Genomic DNA, 21,059 nt, shown 5'->3' with positions numbered 1-21,059 from the left:
AAGTGGCCTCTCCCTGGGGCTGTGAGTTTGGTGCCATCTTTATACAACCTGTATGTGGGACGTACGTGGCCGGGGACCCTTTCTTCTCTAGTCCGCCATGAGCCAGCTGGCTGCGGTAGACCTATCTCTCCACTGGGTTTCTGATTTACCAACGAGAAAGCGCACTACAAATCTCTTGGCCTCTCTGTGTGCTTTGATCATGGTCCCGTTACAAATTTAGATTTTAGGAGCCTAACAGTTACGAGCTCCTTTTAATCAATAATTTGAGGGATGAATGATAAGAAGTTTACAGCCTGGAAACGTCTGCCAGGTGAAAAGAAACCAGCACGTGTGTTCTCAGTCCTCAGGTCACACTGCACCGTGTTTCGGTTTTATTGGCCTCATCTTTACTTCCGATTGTCCGCACTTAGCTCTCCGGTGCCATGGCGGTTACCCAGGGCAGCTGGCCACCGGTCAAAGGAATGTAAAACTGCTAATTAGGAGACAAGGAGATGCCTCCCAGTGGGGTCCAAGTTGTCTGTTTTTGTAAATACAGGAGTTGCGACACTGGGGCCGTTGCTTCCTTGTTATCCTTGGATTTGTTTTGGATGGAGCTTTTGGGGTGTTTTACTCTGGGGCCCCATAAGCCTTTAAACTTCAAGTCGGTCAGCTTTTCATTCCCAGCAAAGACTAAAGATTTGTTTATTGGAGTTATGGCAATAAAGAAAATTGGAAAGGGGCTGGGCATTTAGTTTAGATATCATTTCATTTGTCTCTCCCAGCGGTTTACAACTAAACACATGTCCAGATATGTTTATAGACTCTGATCTTGGAGTTCTTTGATGAGGAAAGGCAATTTATAACAGTCAAATGGGCCTTTTCAACCTTATCATATGAAACAAGAAACTCGAAATGTTGCAAAGGAGCTGACGTAACAAAGGCTTTCATGTTCGTCATCTGCTTCCCAGCTTTTTCACCACCAGGGCATAAAGATAGCCGATTTGGGGACTGTCAGAAGCTTTGGGGTTTTCCATTCCGAAAGAAGTAGATGAGTTTTATTTCAGCGTCCCCTCCTGTGAGCATCTGCATCAGTGCTGATTGAATTACTTCCCATAGTTAAGTCCGTTCCGGGATTAACAACAAACACACATACCTCCAAAACAGTGTTTTTTTGCATGGTCATGTAACCGAGGCGCTCAGTGTCTGAAACTGGAAATGGAGAGAAGTCACGGATGAAAAACAGGACATATTAAGTTAGCTTTACAAATGTGCCCTTTCCAAAGCCAGAATTACTCATTCACTGGCAGCTCACCGTGTGGGGACCTGAGTCTGCTCAAACCCCATGGCTTTAGTGTCCTTTCCATGTGGTGTGGGACATTCCAGCTGAGTGACAGGATCCAACTCAGCAGAAACGTCCAGATGCAGCTGAAGGCCTGCTCATTGTTGGAAAGCCAGCACAACTTCACCAGGCAAGGAAAACGGCCCGTTTTTAGAGTGTCCTCCAAATCAACCCGCCCAGTTGCACGCAGACGAAATGTCTTCCTTTTCTGGTGTATTTTGAGGGAGGGATACACAATGTGAGAAATGTAGAGTTGCAGAAGCGCTTTTTCAGTGTTCTGTGACCAAGAAGTCAGAATCTGAGCTAGCTCTCCCTCAGGCCTATTTCACTCTCGCAAGGCGCTCAGGCTGAACTGGATTTGTCATATGGGGAGGTAGAAAATGGCTTCTTTGAACCGTTAGGAACTCATGGCCCTCCCTTCCCTCCTCCCGGCACATAACGGGTAGTTTTTCCACCCATGCCTACAAATGGGGGAGGCCGTGAGGAGTCCAAAGCTCCACCCTGAGGCTCTAAGTGCCATCTCTGTGTCAGCACCTCCAATATCTGTAGCTCTGCCTCAGACCCCTCTTCTGGGCTTCCCATGTGTTCTCCGTGGTACACGGCTGTCGCGACCGGTTCCCAGCCCTCCATTAGCTCTCACCCGGATTGCGGCAGGAATCTCGTAGCTGGCCTCCCTGCTTCCCTTCCTGCCCCCGTCTCTCCACCACATCCACATTCCAGCCAGACTAGACTCTGAAAAACATAATTCAGGCTATGCCATTAGCCTTTCTACAGGCCTGAAGGCTTTTTGCTGCACTAACGAGGGACGACAGAATCCCTGACCGGGCCCTCTAGGTTGGGCATTATTTGGCCCCTGCTCCTCTCTGCAGCGTGCCCTCGGCAACACCCTTGTGTCAGCACACTCCAGCCACGCTAGCCTGCTGTCAGTTACGCAAACATGCCAGGATTTTCTCCGTCTCACAGCTTTGCCGTTTCTGGGCTGGCTTGCACTGACCTACATTCTTCCCCCGCCATCCCCCCTTCCCCAAGGAAAATTCACACCAACGCCCTCTCTCTTCCTGCCTCATTCTCATCCTTCATGACTCAAGTGTTACCTTCTGGAGACACCCCCAACACACACACCCGTGCCCTTTCCTTTGTAGTAGTCGGTACGATGTGTAGGTACGTTGTTTGACTTGCCGATTTGCTTAATATATAACTTCTACAGTTATACCCTACACCCACCCCTACGCCTGCAGCCGGGTTTCTTTCCTTCCCTGAAAGCAGGGACTTATGTCTCTGTTGTTTGCAACTACATGTCTAGGGCCTGGTACATAATAGGTTCCAAGTTTGGGTTTTTTTTTTAAGTTGAATGAAGGAATGAGTACTTAAATAAGAAAAAGACAATTTCCCTTAACCATAGAGAACAAACTGGTGATTACCAGAGGGGTGGGGGTGGAGGGAGGGAGTGAAACAGGTGATGGGGATGCAGGAGTGCACTTGCTGGGATGAGCACTGAGTAATGAAGAGACGTGTTGAATCGCTGTATTGTACACCTGAAACTAATAGAACATGTGTGTGAACGATGCTGGAATTAAGATTAAAACCCTAATAAAAATATAATAATAAAAAAAAGAAAAATTTTTTTTCCTCTCGATTCAGGTCGCTTAAGGGAGAGTTTCTTAAATAGCTATTGAGGGGCACCTGGGTGGGGCAGTCGGTTAAGCGGCTGACTTCAGCCAGGTCACGATCTCGCGGTCCGTGAGTTCGAGCCCCGCGTCGGGCTCTGGGCTGATGGCTTGGAGCCTGGAGCCTGTTTCCGATTCTGTGTCTCCCTCTCTCTCTGCCCCTCCCCCGTTCATGCTCTGTCTCTCTCTGTCCCAAAAATAAATAAAAAACGTTGAAAAAAAAATTTTTTTTTAAATAAATAAAAATAGCTATTGAGAGGCACTTGCTTGTTCTTATTCAGAAGCAGATATAGTTTTCCCTGTGTGCAGATAACTAGCGAATAACTGTGGTTTTAGAGAATCTAACCAGGTCCTCCCTTCCGTGGAAGCACTTTCTATTGCTTCTGGCACGGCTGCTTCACGGCCCAGGGAAGCGGGGCAGTGGAGAGCAGTGGACCCAGGACCGATGGTGTTTCTTGCTTTCCATGTTAGACTTTGTAGTTCATTCCCCACGAAAACAGTAAGGAAGAGTGGAAACTGTACTGTTATAAAGACTTCGGGGAATGGCTAAAATTAACAACTCAGGAAACAACAGATGTTGGCCAGGATGTGGAGAAAGGGGAACACTTTTGCACTGCTGGTGGAAATGCAACCTGGTGCAGCCACTCTGGAAAATAGTATGGAGTGTCCTCAAAAATTAAAAATAGAACTACTCTATGACCCAGCCATTGCACTACGAGGTATTTCGCCAAAGGATACAGGAGTGCTGATTCAAAGGGGCACACGCACCCCCATGTTTATAGCAGTGCTATTAACAATAGCCACATTATGGAAAGAGCCCAAATGTCCATTGACGGATGAATGGATAAAGAAGAGGCGGATGAATATATAGTGGAATATTACTCGATGATCAAAAAGAGTGAAATCTTGCCATTTCCAACGGCGTGGATGACACTAAAGTATATTCTGGAACTAGAGTGATATAAGTTAATCAAAGAAAGACACATACATGATTTCATTCACTTGTGGAATCTAAGAAACAAGACACATGAACATAGGGGAAGGGAAGGAAAAATAAAAACAGAGAGGGAGGCAAACCATGAGAAACTCTTAAATATAGAGAACAAACCGAGGGTTGCTGGAGGGGAGGACAGTGAGGCTAAGAGGGGGATGCGCATTAAGGAGGGCACTTGTGATGAGCACTGGGTGTTATATGTAAGTGACGCGTCGCTAAATTCTACGCCTGAAAACAATACTACATGGCCTGTTAACTAATTTGAATTTAAATTAAAAAAAATCTTTTGGGTGCCAGTTTGGGGAAACCAAATACCATTTAGATTTAGAACATCAGTGTATGGAGGGAAATGTGTTCCAAATTGTAACAACCGACATACCAAACAAACAACCCTAAAAACCTCCCTCAGAAGGAAAACATTCTAAGTGGGAGTTGCCTGTTTTGCGTTTTATATAAATTTTCAAATACACGGTGACTTCTCACCAGCCACACCTTCCCTGACTTCTCGCCTTAATTTAGGTCCTGGTGAGCATGCGTTGGACAACACTGGGGATGCCTAGGAGATCATTCATTCTGTCAGGGGCTGTATTTATTTGTGTCGAGGCAGAGTCAGGAAACATTTCTTTCTCATAGCTCAGGAGAGGCAGCAGGAAGCTGTGCATTTTTCTCAATCCAGCTTCTCAGAAAGTAGATACGACATTAAGCTCGCTTTTGGGCTCTTTATTTCTGTCCTCAATGAGAAGGGACGCACGTTCCCCCCCAACTTCAGCCGTTTGTGTTTTATTCTAATCCGTTTCTTTTGGAAACAACTTTTCCACACCTCGGCATAAAGTGCGTGTGAACGATAAACTTCACGCTGGAATTAGAAAGTGTGTAAATCAGGCATTTCCCGTGTCTCCAAAACCAGTCTTCTTCCATTCTGGGTTTTTTTTTTAACAAAACCTACCCAAACTCCCTGAGGAATTTTATATTAAGTGGCTGTGCCTTTGAGTCAACCCAATCAAACGCCCAGCCATGCATCCCATTTCCTTATCTAGGATTTCTGTTCTAGGCTTTGGCCATCCATATAATAGTTGGGCGATGCTTTGCTCACAAATTGCTCTCACATCATTGAAGGGAACAGGCCTCGAAGGATGTTGAGGGCTTGCTCAAAACCACAGCGAGTCTTGGAGCGGGGCAGGCAGATCAGATGTCCAGCTCGCAAACCTGCACACTATAAATTCTAAATGACTTGGCAATGGCTATAGTCCTTCCAAACTGCTTCCCACGAAAACTCAGGGTGCAATCTCTGGGAAATGCTGTCTTTTCGCATTTATATACACACTAGGTGCCCCCCATTACTGTCTTGAAGGGGATTTGGGGACAGAGGTGGGACTAAAAGTGGTGAGGATAAATAAAATGAGTTGTCACATCAAGGAAAATAAAATTTCATTTGAATTGGGTCTGAGTTTTTGAGTCAGAGTAGGAAGAACACGTAAATTTACACTCTTCCACTAAATCACAAATATTAGAAATTCCATGCCATCTGCTTATGATCCCCAGGAATTAAGAAGATGTCGTCTTTACACTTATATTTCTTTATTTGATGCTTTTTCTTCTTCTTTTTTTTTTTTTTTGAAATTAGAGCTATTTCCCTTTGAGGTGAAACTATTTCTTGCAGGGCTCTGAAATGCCACGAGACCAAATAGTGTGCATTCTGGGAGTGCCATGAAGAAGAGAACCAAACGTCACGATTAGGCAAAGACGACAGTCCCCCCAAGGATTTTGTTTCCAGCCCCGAGGATGCTGTCAACGCTTAATAAATAAATGAAAATGGCAATAATAAATATTATGAATGGAAATAACAATGTGAGGTGCCCTCAGATTTCTTACAATCCAGGAAGAAACTTGCGGAGTCATCTCAGACTTTAGGAAAAATCCCAAGATTCTGCAACATTTATCTCTAATTTCAGTGGACAAAAGCCTTTCGGTTCCTTTAGTTTGAAAAGGCCCAGTTGATTGCACTGACTAATTGATTGGGTCGTTTGATTTATAAAACCACACTGCAATGAAAAAGTGATTGGAAAACATATAGGAGCATTTTGTCTTTAAATGTGGACTTCTCTAAACTGGTGCAGACAGCTGGACCCCATTTTGTGTTTGTTTTTTCAAACAGATTCTTGGTGTTCTAAACTAGATCCATCTGTATGTACTAATTGCATTCCAACGACTAGGTTGGATGTTGTCTTTTTTGGGGGAAAATCTCATTTAAAAGGAAAACGGACGCTGAAATCTCATTGTAGTTGCTGTATTCCTGCAGTCTCAAAACTATGCTTGGTCAGAGGGCATTCGTCTTGGTACACCAAGCCTGTGCTCGTGTCCTGGGGCCATGTTGTGCAGTTACTAGAACTTAAATGTCCAGGGCAATCGTGCCAGATAGCCTCTGAAGACTCTCAAATGGGTTGGTACCTCCTTCTCCACCCTAGCTGCTCACATACATGTGTACATAAAAATGCTTTGAAATACCAAGAGAAATTATTTTTTGGCTAAAAAATTACAGTAATAAATATTCTTAGTGGGAAAACTCAACGACAAAGAAAAAAGGGCCTCAAGTAGAAAGTAGAAGTCTGTCTGCCCCTTGGCACTCATCATCAACGACACACACATGCACACACACACGCACACATACCTCATTCCCCGTCTCAAGGGAAAATCATTATATAGAGAGACATATAGATAGATCCGCGTGTATGTGTCCATGTATATTTATGTGCACACACACGCACAGCTCACAACTTATTTGCATCTTTTATTCATCATCTAATGTTACATAACAAATCTCTAAAACGTAGTGGCTCAAAATAACACAAATCATTTCTTATCTCTCAGTTTCTATGGGTCAGGAGTTAGGGAGTGGCTTGACTGAGTGGTTCTGGGAGGCTTAGGGCTCTCACGAGGTTGTCGCCAGAGATTGGCTGGGGCTGCAGCCATCTGAACATTTGCCTGGGGCTGGTGGGTCTGCTCCCAAGGTTGCTCACTCCAGCAGATGGCACCTTGGTGCCAGCTGTTGACAGGAAGCCTCAGTTCCTCTTTACGTGGACCTCTCCACGGGCTGCTTGAATTTCCTCAAGGAATGGCACCTGACTTTCCCCGCAGGAAGAGGCACAGGGGAGGGGGTGGAAGATGCAATGCCTGTTACAATCTAGCCTCAGAGGCCACACACTGTCACATACAGGAGTGCAGCCCGGTTGCAATATGGACTGCACACGGGCACGAACCCCAGGAAGTGAGGACAAGTGGGGGACATTTGGGAGGACGTCCGTGGGACAGCAGCTCCCATTAAGAGGTGGGATCTATCTCCTTTGTTCCTTGATTCTGATCCGGCCTCGCAATTTGCTGTGACCGGTGGAAACTGAGAGAAATGATGTTGTGGGGATCCTGAGCCCAAGCTGCAAGATTTGCCCTTTTGGCTGTCACCCTCTTGGAATGCCACTGCCGTGTCAACAGCCTGTACTAGTCACCCTTGGGGATGAGGGGCTGTCCCCGGCACCCTCGTTTCAGCCTCAAATACATGAGTGAGCCCGGCCAACACAACATATGGCAAAGACAAGCTGTTGGAGCTGAGCCCAACTCAAACAGTCAAAGCACACAATCATGAAAAAATAAATGATTGCACTAAAGCTTTTGGGATGGTTTGTTATGCAGCAATAGGAGACTGATACAATATGACGAACAACAGTCTATATATTTTGTTGATTTTAAACTCATGAAAATATTGTAGGCCTCCTTTCACCTAAGTAGGTGCAGATCTTCCTATGTTTAAAAAAAATATTCCAATAGGGAAATGTCATAATATAGAATTGCCACCATTATTTAACATACTTACTATTAATGGACGTTTAGGTTGTTGACAACATTTTTGCTAGTGCAAACAACGCTTTATGAACTTTATTTATTGCCTAAGTTCATGGAAGTAGAATTACTGGGTCAAGGGAGTTAGGTGCTTAAATATTTGATATGCCAAATTGTACTTCAAAATGTTTGTGCCAATTTCCATCCCACTCACAGCGTGTCAAATTTTAAACGAAAATCCCAATAGCTAGCGTATGCCCTGTTCCTAAAGTTGCTTAAGTTCGAAGCCAGGGGATTGGGAAACTGAGCTGAGGTGAGGGATCAGGACTTTGTGGAACCAGTACTTTCTCTCCAGCTGTCGTGAGAACAGACCCAGGAACACGATGTGAAGATTCCAAGGGTTTGTGAAAGAAAAGTAGGTTGGAGGCAGCTGGCTCCTGCCATAGGACCCAAAGATACTTTTTTCTATCTCTGAAAGCTTTTTTGGAAATAGCTTTAATATTCAAGGCTGCCAGCTAAAAGCTTTTTAAGAAGATTATCACAATAGGCATTAAGTCTGAAGTACTAAAGATTACAATAGTGGTTAGTGTCCTGTAAAAGTTTAACATTGACACAACTTAAATACAACTTGTTAGTCAAATTTTTAGGCATAGCTTTTGGATGAACCCCAAGTTCAAGGAGATTTTCTGTGCTTCTAGGTGCATAAATAATGATGCTTAACATATAGTATATGACAGATACTATTAAAAGGGCTTTCCAGGGTGCCTGGGTGGCTCAGTCGGTTGAGCGTCGGACTTTGACTCAGGTCATGATCTCGCAGTTCGTGGGTTTGAGCCCCACGTCGGGCTCTGTGCTGGCAGCTCAGGGCCTGGAGCCTGCTTTGGATTCTGGGTCTCCTCTCTCTGCCCCTCCCATGCTCATGCTCTGTCGCTCTCTGTCTCTCAATAATAAATAAATGTTAAAAAAAAAGATTTTTTTTAAAGGGCTTTCCATATACTGTTGCATTTAATTCACACGGCAGAGGAAGAAACTAAGGCACTGAGCAACCAAGTCACTTATTCAAGTTTATCATAGTAATAAGCAGGGAAGCTGGCCTTCTAATCCGTTTGATTCCAGAGGCTCTGATCATATCCACTTCTGCACGGTAGACCTCTTAGCTGCCTACTCCCACCATTCTTCCTTCCTGGAAGACACTGGAGATGTGTTTCCTTCCCAGCTTCCCCTGCAGCTAGAACATGTTCCCCAATATTGGACCAATGGGACCTTAGGAAAAGTCAGCTGGGGACTTCTGGGGAAGCCTTCCCCCCCTAATAAAGGAAGGTGTGTGGAAAGAAACCTCTCTCTCTCCACCCTCGCCTCTGTCCCAGATACTGTGGGGTATAAAAGTGTTGGCTATCAACGTGTTGCCTAAATGTGGGGTATAAATGTAGCAGCTTTTTTGAATCTATGCTGCCAACTTTGAGATGGGAGTGTAGAGGTTAAAAGAGCCTATATCCTTAATGATGCTGTTGGTCTATTGATCCAACCCTAGCCTTGCCTGCTTCCCTCTCAAATTCTTGTTTTGTCAGATTACTAAATTCTCCTACTTTTAATGGAGGTATTCTGTTACTTGTAGCTGAAAGCAACGTAACTAAAACATTACTATGTTACTCTGCCTCTCAGAGAATTTAATTAATCGTAACCTGAGTATGTTGAAAATGTATTTTAAACAGAACTAAGAAATCCTAGAAGAACCCAGAGCACCGGTTCCATATGTAATAATCAGACTCCTGCTTGATTCTACTCTTTTAGCAAACACAGAAAAGGTTATTAATGGCAAGTTTCATCCTTTTAAAATGACTCATGCTAAAAGAAAAATACAAAAGCTATTTGGTTAAAAAAATTTTTTTTTCATGTTTATTTATTTTTGAGAGAGAGCGAGGGAGGGGCAGAGAGAGAGGGAGACAGAGAATCCTAAGCAGGACCTGCACTGTCAGCACAAAATCCAACATGGGGCTCAAACTCACCAACCGGGAGATCTCGACCTGAGCCGAAGTCGGACGCTCAACCAACTGAGCTACCCAGGCGCCCCGAACGCATTCATGTTCTAAGTGATGGGAACCCTGGTTTTAAAAAGTGCTGTCCAACTTAGCTGGCTGTGCAAAGTCCTAGTACTACTTGTTGAAATAAGAGAATTGGAAATGCCTGCCCACCACTGCGGACCAGAAATCTTATCCTCTGCCCTGATCTTTTACTGTGACTAGTTTTCAAAAATGCATATAACCGTTCACCAAGAAATGGTCATTTAGGTATACTTTGAAAGTTTAAAGACTCAAAAGGCTCCAAAGTCTTCATGTCTTCACTAGAAAGCAGGATCCTTATTCTCGGATGTTCCAAGAAAGGATATAATTCAGGGGAACGAAGTCTTGAAAGCAGTTTTGGTGGACCATAAAAAAGTTCTCGCTTCGGATTACATTGCCCTACATGGTAGCCTCACCGAGGGCTACCCGGTCTGGGCAAATTTCACCCTGCCAGGCAGGCAAGCCACCAACACCCGCTGGGGTGATTGCTGTTGGTAGTGGGGGAGAGGGGGTTGGATGGATAGCGGTGGAGGGAGAGGAGGTGTACCTGTTGCTGCCCTGAAACTCACTGCAGCTAAGTGAGCTGCTGTTTGTCCTGCTAATGTCCCTCTTCTCAGCTTCTCCTCAGGAAGAGAGAGGCCAGTGAGATCCATGGAGGAGCTGTTCCCTGAACCAACATGAAAGAGTCGAGCTTTGCGGTGTAAGGGACAGGCTGTGGTAGCCATGGAGGTGCAAGTGACGGGTTGCACTGTTTCCTCCCCCAAAGTCACATGCTGAAGCCTTAACCCTTAGTACCTCAGAATGTGACCATATTTGGAGATAGGATCCTTACGGAGACAACCGCGTTAAAATGAGGCCATTATCCCATTTGGGCCCTAATCCAGTAAGACTAGCGTCCTTATTAAAAGAGGAAATGTGGAAACAGACACACCCAGGAGGCAGATGATATGAGAAACCGGAGAAGAAGGCCATCATAAGCCAAGGAGAAAGGCCTACAACGGATCCTTCCCTCACAGCCCTCAAATCAGCCCTGCTGACATCTTGATCTTGGACTTCTAACCCCCAGGACCATCAGGAAAGGAATTTCTGTTGTGTAAGCCAACCAGGTCGCGGTATTTGTTACAGCAGCCCCAGCAGACCCATACAACGCACTACTCAGATCTCCCTCGAGAGAACCTGCCATGAGGAGCATCGTTGACGGAGAGCCTTCTGCGGCCCCATCAGAGCCACTACGGCAATCACTCGGCCCCGCTTCCCTGGGCTGCTCCCTTCTGATGCCTGAGTGCAGTGGGGTGGCAAGGGAGGACACTAGAGCTGGGTTATTCCAGCCCAATGTGGGCTCTTCTAAGGGGTTGTCTTTGGGCAAAGACTTCCACTGACCTTGCAGAGACGTTCTCAAAGTTGTACTGCAGATGAAACTCTTCCTACCCAATCCTCCTCCCATGTCATTCTTCTTTCACAGATTTTACACTGTAATTGTGCTATCTGAGGCTCTTAGCATCTTTCCCAGCAACCTCCCCCTTTATTCCCTCCTTACGTATTGACATGTTTTATATATATAATACAGACACACTCTATATCTATCTATCCATCCATCCATCCATCCATCCATCCATCTATTCTCTACCATCAAAGTCTTTTTTACTGATAAATAAGTCTATGTGTCCCAGCTAATGTGTATGGAACATTATAATTCATCAAAAGCTAAATGCAAATGGAAGTTGATACATAGTTGAGAAAACATTTCAAAACATTTTTCTGAGCTTAATGACACCATGCATTTCCCTTAAATAAAGACAGAAAATTGACAACTTGACCAAGAGAATGGCAAAACCCACTGGCATATCGCTAGAAGTTAGTGTTAAGTACCTGTATGCAGCAGAATGTACTAGCAACACTTCATAGGGCGGACTCATTGCAATTTCTAGTGACCAGAGTAATAAAGAAAAAATAAAAAACTCAGCATCTCGGTGATTTTGGCCTCTAAATAAAATCAAGAGTTAGTCCTTGAAGGCCAGGAAGGTCACCAGACAAAGCAAAGAACTCAAATCTCTGCCCCTCCAGCATTTGAGGACGAAGGACAGGAAAGCCAGCCTTGTGCTAATTTTAGAATTGCAGAGCCCAGGACACCAGCCAGCCAAAGTCACGCAAACATTGTGGGTAAGCAATGCCACGCCAGCTGCTCTGGACCAGGCCAAACATATGGCAGGTGAAAGCGGATAACATTTCCTCCCCAACATTTGTTCGTTATCTTTACAATCTTTGTTCTTAGAGAAGAAAAATGAAGTTGGCTAGAATTTTGGATCCGCGTGGGTTTTTTTTTTTTTTTTTTGCTTGCTTATTTATTTTTAAGTCTCTTTATTAGTTTTCTCACATTAAAAATTAAAGCATCCTCAACAAAGAAAAAAATCCCAAAGACCCAGAAGTGGAAAAAGGAACAAGTGAAAGCTTCTTGGCCTCTCGTTCCCGCCTCTGCCTTCCCCTTCTGCCTGTGGCCCTTCTTTGTCACTTGTGGAGGGGGACAGCCCCACCCTTGGGCTCACCGTTAGTCATTTGGTATGTATCCTTCTGAACTTTTTTCTGGGCACATGTAAAGAAAATAAACTATTTTAAAAGAAAGCCCACTGCCACATGTTCTTGAGGTGACTAATGCCTCTGTTCCCATTCTCGAACATCTCAGAAAGATGAAAGGTAGCAGATGGTCCTGTGCTCAGGGCTCCCCGTGTGCGTCCATGTGTTCTCCTGAGACTTCTATACCTAATTTAATTAACTGAAATTTACATAGCCACATGTAGCTGGTGGCTACCATATTGGACAGCACAGGTCTACAGATAGTAACCTTTCTCTAAAGAAGATCCAATTCCCTAAAATGGAAGGAATCTGCTCCGTGTCTCCCTCCTCCCTCTACTTGGGCTCCTTATCAGTGATCCAGCCCTGATCCATTTATGACTTGGACTCTGAAAACTATAACCGTTAGATACAGATGGTGAATTTTAAAAATGCCACACCCATTGTAAGTCAAGATAACGAGGGAGAATTCGGTTGGTCATCAGTTGATGTTTTCCTTTTGGAGGAAAGTAAAACATGAACTCTATAATCACAGATTAGAAAATCAATGGAATCTATTCCTTTGCTTTTATGAGGGCAGTCACCTAAACAAATCCTGTTAGATGTTCATGTATTATTGCTAAGAGGCCTCCAAAGAAGGAAATTCCCAGCCTGCCTCAGTTCCCCAGGCCAACATTTAATCGGCCCCACTCTAAAATACTCAGGGGGCATTTTGATTCTTGTCTACTTTGATTCTTGTCTGCTTCCTGGTACTCACTGTGGCAGGGTCATCATCTTTCTTCTTGGATTTCAATTTAGAAAAAACGTCCCTTGGTTTCCCTATTTGTTTTGTAAGCTTCTCAAACTGGATCCTGGGCAATCAGAATGAGTTGTAAACAGCTCCCTTTGCCCTACGGGGCAGTAAGCAAATAGCTGGAAAGGTTGAAGGTGATGCTGCCTGGAGACATGTGAAAGCAGACAGCCTGTTCTTGGAACCAGAAAGGGTATGATCTGTGACTGGTATAACACAGATGCACGCTCAGATCCCAAACTGGGTATGCATCTTATTTTCTTCTATCTCTTCTCAATTTGTTTGTGTAGGCAGAGGATACTATTTTGCACACGGGGTCATTTTGAAACTTGCATTCTTGAGGCTGCAATCGTGTTTGGATACATGTGGTAGTTTCTTTGTTTCCCAAATGACCATGAACAGTGAAAAAAAAATCTCATTTTTTTCTGATTAAAAATTAATTTTAGCTTTTAAAAAAAAACACAGAAAGTAGAAAGAAGAAAGCAAAATTCACCTAACCCTTCTACTGAAAAATCCACAACTAATAACACTTTTGGTGAGTATTAGTTCAGACATTTTCCCCTGCAAATATACACAAATATATTACACCATTCTCGGGCCAGCAACATCTGGAAGGCTGCGAAGGCAAAACCCATTTCCATCAAGAAAGCAATCGTATGAATCTGGAGACGGTACGAAACGATGCATTTCCCCTGAAATCCCATTTCAGGTCAAACAGAGCCATGGAGGGGGGCACCTGGCCCTGAGCACCTTCTCTGACCTGCCTCTCTCTTCTCCTCCCTACACGATCCCCACGGTCTTTCCTAGCCCCTGCTTGCTCCCCTAGAGGACCCAGCTCTATTCTGGAGGTTCAGGGCCTTGTCCTGCCTCATCTCGAAACAGCTCTTTTTCCTGTATTATAGGAAGGACACAGGCCTCCAGACTACACACAGAGATCAGCTGGGAGGGCTGGCACTCTCCACCAAGTTCATCTTGCCCACCTAAATGTCCCTGCCCCCCGACACTTGTACCATTCTGCATTGGGAAGCTGTACAAAGAAGAAGGGAACGTGACTTATTCTAGAACTTTGAGGATAGGAAGAGGCATCAATAAAACAAAATTCTATCATCATCTTTGGGCAATCAGGCCAGATGTCTGCCTGGACATTTTCAACTGCGAAATGGGGACAGCGATATCTACTTCACAGGATTGTTGGGAAGGTAGAATGAGCTACGTGGAGAAGTCTAAACAAGGCCCAAAGAGAGATCCCTCGATGTCTGGCTGACTGTTCTGCAAGAGTCCCTGCAAAGTCACAGCGTCCTGATGGTCCAGGATCTGGCCAGTAGCTTTATATGCCCAGAGTGTGGATTATTAGTTCATCCATATAAGGCCCTGGAGTGGGCGGGGCTGTTGTGCATAATTTAATTATTAAAAAAATTTTTTTGGTGGAATTCTCACAGAATAACCTTATTAAGTCCTCCGAGGGATGATACGATTTGCATAACATTTTGAAAACATGATGCGTGGCTCAGAGGAGGTGCCATATTATTCCACATGCTTTCTTTCATCTTCCCAGTCAAAGCATGAATTCTAATGAGAACAGGAAATGGGAATTCAGTAGGTTATTCTTCTAAACAGCCTCATGACCCTGGGGCAGGTTGGTTATTGTTTAGACCTCAGTTTTCTCCCTTGAAAATGAGTGGTTGTCTCCAAGGTGCTTTCCAGACCTCTGTGTCCTTTATGTCTATATTCTATATGATCTAGAATGGCACTGGAGAGAAGACAGCACTCAGCAAATACTTATTGATTGAAATGGAGCCAGGGCAACAAGAGGCAGTTTTTAAAAGCTGTTCCACGAGTGCCAGAACAAAGTGTTCCCACAGGGTGTGGAAGAGTAAAAGACGAATGAATGGAGGGTTTTTGGGAAACCTTCAAGCAACAAAGGAGAGTCCCCCAAATAGCGCTTGGCTAGAATACCACAGGAGAAACAGCAGGAAATTGCACAATTTTGGAGGAACCAGCTTAAAAATGCTAACGGAAGGAGACATTCCACGTTCAAAAGACATGAAGCAGAAGGCAAGATCCATTTGTTGCTCAGAGAAAAATAATGTAAGAAGTCAACTGGCTCTAAGTGTCCTCTCCCTTTCAAAAGGTCTGCTCTTGTTCGAGCTATTTAAAAATAAGACCAAGGGTTATCACTCCCACAGCAGACAAAGTGCCCTGATGTCTCCATTTGACCCTACATTTTCCCTTAATTACCCTCACATGGCTAGTTACCTCCCCCCTCCCCCCCATATTTTATATCCTTGCCCCTGGTGGGAAGGGGACCTTTTGATATAATCGTGCATCCGAGTCTCCAACGGATGCCAGAAAGAAGGCTTAGGCTATAAGGATGCCTGCCCTGTGCTCCTCCCAGGTTGCACCAATGGAATCAATACTCTGGAGGGGAAACCAAGGGATACAACAGGGCAGTGGCAGAAGAGAGAAGGGACAAAATGGAGACACATATATGATTATACTAGACAACGGAACATTTCCAATGGTGGCTGAGACTGTTAGTTGTCTCCTACTCTCTGTTCGTCCCTCAGAATAGAAATTTAAACCGAGCACATGGGAGTTCCACACACACACACACAATATATATATATATATATATATATATATATATATATATATATATATATATATCCCAGCCTACTTTGCTGTTAGGTGTGGCCACGTGACCAGGATCTGGCCAATGGAATTTTAGTGAAACTGATGTGTGTAGATTTCTTACCATGTCTTACATGGAAGCGTTGCGTCCTCCTTTTTCTTCCCCTCCACCTTCTGGCTGGACGGTGGATATGAAGGTGTGAGCTAAAGCAGCTATCTTGGGCCATGTTATGGACTGAACTGCATCCCCCTCAAACTCAGATGCTGAAGCCTTAACTCCCAATGGGACTGAATTTGAAGATAGGGGCTTTAAGGAGGTAATTAAGATTACGTGAGGTCATAGGGTGAGTCCCTAATCTGATAGGACTGGTGTCCTTATGGGAAGAAGAGACAACAACGGCATGCATACACAGAGAAAAGTTTACATGAGGACACAGTGAGAGAATAGTTGTCTGCAACACGGGAAGAGAGTCCTCCCCAGAAACCAACCTTGCTGGCACCTTAATCTTGAACGTCCAGCTTCCAAAACTGGGTGAAAATAAATTTCTATCGTGTAAGCCCCTCAGTCTGTGATATTTTGTTATAGCAGCCCTAGTAGATTCACGTAGGTCATGAGATAAAATTTGTGTGTTGAGGATGACAGAATGATAAGATTAGAAGGAGCCTGGGTTCGTGGTGATTGTGAAGTTGGCATCCCAGCCCTGGGTCACCTTGCTGATCTTCTGTATGTATAAGAGAGCACAAACTTCTATGAAATCACTGTCCTCCTGGGGTCTTTGTTAAAGCATCAAAGTTTGTATCGAAACTGATTGAGCAGCCCTCCTAGGTAAAAAACGATTGACGCCCGGAATGAAACTTTCCTATGTTGTAGGTTTGTAATTAGCTACAATGTTTGACTTAACTGGACACTAATGCCAGGTAACAATGCATCCATAGTGAAGAAAATTATTCTCAAATGTATCCTTTTGTTTCACAGCCTAATTACGATCCCTAACTGGATATTGATTGAAAACAATTATTTGAACCAACAGGATCTCCACTAAATACATGTTCTGCAAACTGCTTTCCCTACAGGGATGTTCTAGGACTTCTTTATAGTGACTCTACTCACATTTTCCATTAGATACAAAAAGAGGTGGCTTTGGGCTTTCAGAGAAAGGACAGGTACCCACCGTGTCTGTGATACTGCTGATCTGTAGTGTCACGCACCCTCCAGAAATTAAGCAGAGACATGAAAATTATATTCTGCACCTGATACCCTCAGACATGTCAGAACAAGGATTTATGATCATGGAGATGGTTTTATGGGGAGTTTAAATTCATGATGCTGGTTGGTTACTATTTTTAAAGAACTCAGAGCTTACATCAGTTCCTCTCTTTGATTAGGTGGTGCATTCACAGACTTTACAAGTTATCCCTTAGAGTTTCTTAAAAGCAACAACGTGAATATTCTTGAAATAACTCTGCAAAGCAGATAGAAGGGATACGTTGAGATCACTTGTTTTGGCGTATGGAAACCTCTTCTATATCATGATTCTGAAGGATGGCTTGGCAGCCAGTGAAATATTTATACAGTGCACATGTACATATATACAATACACTTACAGACTCCGTATGCTATCTGTCTTCTGCGTCTCAAAAGTGCTCTTCAGAAGTGAGGCTACCTCTGCATTTGCTTAATCCCTGCTACATTTGCTATTTCTCTGTATCTGGCCCAGTTTCTTTCCTCTTCATTTACAAGAACCATCCCACCCGCTAAGGATACAAGGACAGCCTCCCCCCTGCGCTGTTAAAACAGGGCTCTTAAAATGTTAATACTGCTATTTAAATGGATGGCAATGTCTTTGCTGGGTATGTTAAGGATTCATGAAATCAAGTATCAACTTCCAGTTGGTCGGTCTTGCAGTGTGGGAACCCGACCTCTGAAATACAGGCTAACTTCCATCCTTCCACCTCAGGGAAGTTCCCTTTCTTCATCTTTAAAAAATTTTTTTTAATGTTTATTTATTTTTAAGAGAGAGAAAGAGAGAGAGAGAGAGAGAGAGAGAGCAGGAGAGGGGCAGAGAGAGAGGGAGACACAGAATCTGAAGCCAGCTCCAAGTTCTGAGCTGTCAGCAGAGAGACTGATGTGGGGCTCAAACTCATGAACTGCAAGATCATGACCTGAGCCAAAGCAGGAAACTTAACCAACTGAGCCGCCTTGGGGCCCTGGCCAGAGTGATCTTTTTAAAACTTAAATCAGGGGTGCCTGAGTGGCTCAGTCAGTTGGGCGTCCGACTTCGGCTCAGGTCATGATCTCACGGTTCGTGAGTTCGAGCCCTGCGTTGGGCTCTGGGCTGACAGCTCGGAGCCTGGAGCCTGCTTTGGATTCTGTGTCTCCCTCTGTCTGCCCCTCTGCTGCTTGCACTCTGTCTCTCGCATTGTCTCAAAAATAAATAAACGTTTAAAAAAAAAACAAAAAAACTTAAATCAGACCATAGCACTTCTTTGCTCAAAACTCTCCAAAGGTTCCACACCTAAAATGAAAATTGAAGTCCTTTAAATGCCCTCCAAGGCCTTGCTTGATCTGTCCTCATTTCCTACCGCCCTCTTCTTTACTCATCCTGTTCTAGTCACTATGGCCTGCTTGCTGTACCTTGAACATGTCAGGCATGTATTAGCCTTAAGGCTTTGCAATGGCTGTTGCCTCTCCCTGTCTCTCTTCCCCCAGGTATCTGCATCATCATCCCTTTGTCTCCTTCGAGTCTATACTCAAATGACTACCCTGCCAAACTCCTTCAATTGCTGTCCCTCTCCTCCCCACGGTGCTAAACTTGCTAACTCTGATCTACTCTTTTTCCATATCATACTTATCACCTTCTAACATACAATGTAATTACTTATTATCTGCTTATTTATTTTCTTTCTCTGCCAGATTGTAAACTCCAAAAGTCGGAAGAATTTTTATCTCTTTGCTTTCTGACACATCCTAGGTAGCTCAGATCACACCTAGAAGGTAGTGGTTGCTTATACATATATTTGTTGAATCAACGCATTCATGGCAGCAGCATATCATGGACTGGAATATTGAAGGCGCCCTGCACATCCACCACGGGGACAGCTGATGACTAAGGGTTGAGGTTGTGAGTCGTAAGATTTATAACACAGCACAGTATGTAAAAAGTAGAGTGCATGTGCTCAAGAGCACATTATTCATTTCCAAGCACGCATACACACAAAATACATATTAAACACTCTAGAATGGATACTGGTGCTGAAGAGAGATAACAGGTAAGAAAAAAAGAAAGAAAAATGGAAAGTAGGAAAGAAAAGAACTGAAGAAATTCCTCAAGGACAAATTATTAAAATGCAGCATGAAGTGGTGAATGTGAATTAATTCAACACTAAGCATGTGGAGTTAAAAAAAAAAAATGCATTCAGTACTTTTACTAACTCAAGTTGTTCTTCTCCTCCATGAAACGGGACAGAGAGGATTAATTACTGTAAATATTTATGCACCCCACTTGGAAACACCCAAATACATAAAACAGTTAATAACACACATAAAAGAAATAAGCGATAATAATACAATAATAGTAGGGGAATTTAATACCCTACTTACATCAATGGCCAGATCATCCAAACAGAAAAATCAATAAGGAACATCAATGGCCAGATCATCCAAACAGAAAAATCAATAAGGAACAGTGGCTTTGAATGACATACTGAATCAGATGGATTTAAGACATATTCAGAATATTCTACCCTAGCACAGCAGAATACACATTATTTTCAAGTGCACACGGAACATTTTCCAGAATAGATCATATATTAGGCCACAAAACAAATCTCAACAAATTCAAAAATATCAAAGTCATACCATGTATCTTTTCTGACCATAACACTATGCAAATTCTTAGAAATACACCACAAGAAAAAATCTGGAAAGAGCACAAATACATGGAGGTTAAAAGGCAGGCTATTAAGCAATGAATGGGTCAACCAAGAAATCAAAGAAGAATAAAAAATTACATGAAAACAAATGAAAATGAAAATACAATGGTCCAAAGTATCTGGGATGCAATGAAAGCTGTTCTAAGAGGGAAGTTTATACAACACAGGTCTACCTCAAGAAGCTAGTAAAAATCTCAAAAAACCTAACCTTATACTTAAAGGAGCTGGAAAAAAAAGAACAAACAAAACCCAAACCCAACAAGAGAAAGGAAATCATAAAAATTATGGCAGAGATAAATCAGACAGAAACTAAAAAAAAGTAATAGAACAGATCAATGAAACCAGAAACTGGGTTTCTGAAAAGATCAGCAAAATTGCTTAACCTCTAGCAAGACTCATTAAAAAAAAAAAAGAGGCAGGACCCAAATAAACAAAATTACCACTGAAAGAGGTGAAAAAACCGACACCACAAAAATATAAAAAATTGTATTTTTATATAAATTTCATAATAGGATATTATGAAAACCTATATGCCAACAAATTAGACAACTTAGAAGAAATGATAAATTCCTAGAAACATATAACCTACCAAAGCAAAAAGCAGGAAGAAATACAAAATTTGAACAGACCAATCACCAGTAATGAAAGTGAATCAGTAAACAAAAAATTCCCAAAAAACAAATGTCCAGGACCAGAAGACTTCACGGGTGAATTCTCCAAACATTTAAAATCTTCCAAAAAATACAAGAGGAAGGAAAATTCCCAAATTCATCCTATGAGACCAGTAGCACCTTGATACCAAAGCCAGATAAAGACACCACCAAAAAAGAGAACCAAAGGCCAATATCTCTTCTGAATATAGATGCAAACATCCTCAACAAGACATTAGCAAATTGAATCCAACAATATATTTTAAAAATCATACACCACAATCAAGTGGGATTTATTCTGGGGATACTAGGGTGGTTTAATATTTGCAAACAATCAATGTGATATGTCACATCAAAAAGAGAAAAAATAAAAACCATATGATCATTTCAATAGATGCAGGAAAAAGCATTTGACAAAGTAAAACATCCATTCATGATAAAAACCTTCAACAAAGTAGGTCCAGAAGGAAGATACCTCAACATAAGAAAGGCCTTGTATGTAAACCCCACAGCCAGCATCATACTCAATGGTGAAAAATGAAGAGCTTTTCCTGTAAGGTCAGGAAAAAGACAAGAGGTCCACTCTTACCACTTTCATTCAACATAGTATTGGAAGT

The sequence above is a fragment of the Prionailurus viverrinus genome, chromosome B1 (genome assembly GCF_022837055.1).
Source record: "Prionailurus viverrinus isolate Anna chromosome B1, UM_Priviv_1.0, whole genome shotgun sequence".
Taxonomy (NCBI): Eukaryota; Metazoa; Chordata; class Mammalia; order Carnivora; family Felidae; genus Prionailurus; species Prionailurus viverrinus.
Note: the sequence above shows the minus strand (reverse complement) of the source record.